This window comes from Papaver somniferum, chromosome 4 (assembly GCF_003573695.1).
Source record: "Papaver somniferum cultivar HN1 chromosome 4, ASM357369v1, whole genome shotgun sequence".
NCBI lineage: Eukaryota > Viridiplantae > Streptophyta > Magnoliopsida > Ranunculales > Papaveraceae > Papaver > Papaver somniferum.
This window is the reverse complement of record NC_039361.1, coordinates 154,639,623-154,643,304: the sequence shown is the minus strand read 5'-3', so window position 1 is coordinate 154,643,304 and position 3,682 is coordinate 154,639,623.

Below are 3,682 nucleotides of genomic sequence, written 5' to 3'. Positions count from 1 at the left end.
GAACTTTTCATTAACGAGAGAGAGGAACCCCATTACATAGGTTTAGTATTTTATTTATACAAAAGTAGAAGGGAAAACCCTAGTATACTAATGGACCGCACATCCATGAGCCCTAGGCCCTATAACACTCCCCCTTGTGCGGTTCAAAAATATAACTTCAAATGTGTTGCCTCATTAAAACCTTGACGAAGGGAAAAGAGTACAATGTGTTGATAAAGTTGGTCGCTTCTCTTCAGAAAAACCTAAAACATAAAAACCCTGTGGGAAAAAGATAATCTTAACCGGGGAGTCATAACCCTAGTGTTGTTGTTGTCTCATTAAAAACCTTTCCGAGTAACAAAACCCATTGGGACAAAATAAACTCGGTAAAGGGAAAAAGAGTTCAACATGCACTCCCCCTGATGTCGACATCATAGCATTAGATACTCCCCCTGATGTCGCCATCTCCCCCTGATTGCAATCAAGGGAGTTCGGACAATTTCCTTAGTCTAATACTCTTTACGTGTTTTTCAAATAAGGACTTAGGAAGACTTAGTAAATAAGTCTGCTACATTCTCATCAGACGGTACTTTGTTGACTTGAATGTTTAAGAGACATTGTTGTTGCTGATTATAAAAGAACTTTGGTGAAAAATGTTTCGTATTATCACCCTTGATATATTCTTGCTTCATTTGTTCGATACAAGCTGCATTATCTTCGTAAATGCATGTTGGCTCTTCAGTAGTAGAATTCTAACCACTAGTCCCTCGAATATGTGTAATGATATATCTTAACCATATACACTCATGGACCGCTTCATGTAGGGAAATGATCTTCGAGTGGTTCGTGGAGGTAGCTACAAGAGTTTTCTTGGTCGATCTCCAGGATATCGCTGTGTTCCCTATGGTGAATACATAACCAGTTTGGGATCGAGCTTTATGTTGGTCAGATAGGTACCCAGCATCAGCAAAACCAACCAAAACATTATTTGGGGTTTCAGTGTAAGGGGTTGTTTTAGCAATCCCCCTTTCTTCCTCATAGGGATAAAATAGACCCGTGTCAATGGTTCCTTTAAGGTATCTGAATACATTCTTTATACCATTCCAATGACGCTGCGTTGGCGTTGAGCTATATCTAGCTAACAAGTTCACTGAGAATGATATATCAGGTCGAGTACATTCCGCTAAATAAAATAATGCGCCTATTGCACTTAGGTAGGGAATTTCAGCTCCCAATACCTCTTCGCCATCTTCCTTTGGACGAAATGGATCCTTTTGTACATTTAAACTTCGACCAATCATGGGAGTGCTAGCAGGATGCACCTTGTCCATATTGAATTGCCTGAGTATCTTATGGACATATGCAGACTGGTGGATTATTCCACAGTCTCGGTGTTCTAGCTCAAGTCCTAGACAAAACCGAGTTTTCCCAAGAACTTTCATCTCAAATTCAGATTGCAGGTAGCTTGCGGTTTCTCTTACTTCATCAAGAGTACCCATTATGTTCATATCATCAACATAAACAACTATAATTGCAAATACGGAACTCGTTTTCTTTATAAATACACAGGGGCATAACTCATTATTCGTATATCCCTTCCCAATCAAATAATCACTTAGACGGGTATACCACATCCGCCCAGATTGCTTTAATCCGTAAAGTGAGCGTTTCAACTTAATTGAAAACGCACTCCGTGGTTTAGAGTCATTTGATTGGGGAAATGGAAGGCCATCAGGCACTTTCATGTATATCTCTGAATCAAGATACCCATAGAGACATGTTGTAACCACATCCATAAGCTGCATTTCAAGTCCTTCTGAAACCACCAAGCTAACTAAGTAGCGGAACGTTATGACGTCCATTACGGGAGAGTATGTTTCCTCATAATCAATTCTAGGGCGTTGTGAGAAACCTTGCGCCACAAGGCGAGACTTATACCTCAAGACTTCATTCTTCTCATTACGCTTTCTGACAAATACCCATTTATGTCCTACGGGCTTTACACCTAGTGGGGTTAGCACTACCGCACCAAATACCCGTCTCTTTGCCAGTGAATTTAATTCTTCCTGGATTGTAACTTCCCATTAGTCCAGTCTGCTCTTTTTTGAAATTCTGCAATAGAGCGTGGTTCGATGTCATCGTGCTCAATGATCTCTTGAGCAACAGTGTATGCAAATGCATCATCAATCTGCATGGAGGATCTTTCCATCAACACGTACGCACTCTCATAATCCATAGAGATTTCTTTGTTCTATGAAATCATTTCAAACATCGGAGCGTCCTCCAGTATTGATTCATGGACAACTATAATCAGAGACAATTTCATGAGAGGGATTATCTTTATTGATGATAAATGGATCGGGTTGTGCCTTACTCACTCTTTTCTTCCTTGGGTGAGTATCTATCGAACAAGGTGGTCTTCCCCTCTTCTTTTTGGGGGACACGGCCTCAGTTACACTTCCACCAAGTGTAGGTTTGACACCTCTATATAAGGTGCCTTTTCCCGTATTTGGGATTTCTAACCTTGCAGGCACGTTTGCAGCTGGTATTGTGATCTCGCCACTTTAGCGATATCAGTAAATGCATCAGGCATTGAATTTTCCATATTCTGAAGATAAATGATTCTTTTCACTTCACTTTCACATTGTGAGGTGCTGGGATCAAGATGAAACAAAGTGGGGACACACCACGACAATTCCTGTCGTTCCCTTAGGAAATCCTTTTCCATACCTCCCCCTAACAACGGGAAGGTTGTATCATCAAAGTGACAGTCAACAAATCTAGCGGTAAAGAGATTGCATGTCAAAGGTTCTAAATAGCGGATAATTGTTGGGGATTCATATCCAACGTAAATACTTAATCGTCTTTGGGGACCATCTTAGTACGCTGTGGGGGCGTAATAGGCACGTATACAACACAACCAAAAATGCGTAAATGTGAAATATCATGCTCATATACAGTTACCAACTGGTACGCAGAAAATAGTTGGATAATAGTGGGTCTAAAGATAATAAGTAATGTTGCATGCAATATGGCGTACCCCCAGGCAGTAATAGGCAGGTTGGAACGCATAACCGATGCCTTGGCTATCATCTGTAACCTTTTGATGGTAGCTTACGCAAGACCATTTTTAGTGTGTACGTGGGGTACCGGGTGCTCTACGTCAATTCCAATAGACGTACAAAAATCATCAAATCTTTTAGATGTAAATTCTCCAGCATTATCAAGTCTGATAGACTTGATTGGATAATCGGGGTGGTGAACCCTCAATCGTATAATTTGTTCTAGGACCTTTGCAAAGACAATATTTCTTATAGACAGTAATGCAACGTGTGACCAACGGGTCGAAGCATCTACCAGAACTATAAAATACCTGAATGGTCCGCATTCTGGATGTATAGGTCCACAAATATCACCTTGTATTCTTTGTAAAAATGGAATGTTTTGTTTTGTATATTTAGCATATGATGATCTTGCTCCTGTCTTTGCTAAAGAACAAGCTTTGCAAAATGAGTGGTGTGCTTTTGACAAAGTCCACGAGGTATAATGAGAGAGAGGTTGCACATCAGTTGCTTTAGATGGTAGTGGCTGGCAGGCGTTGTTACTTTGCATTGTAACTGTCTTTTGTGTCACCAGAAACCCACACCAACGTTCCGGTAGTTAAAAGATAAACACTTCATGCGAATTTCGAATGACAAACCTG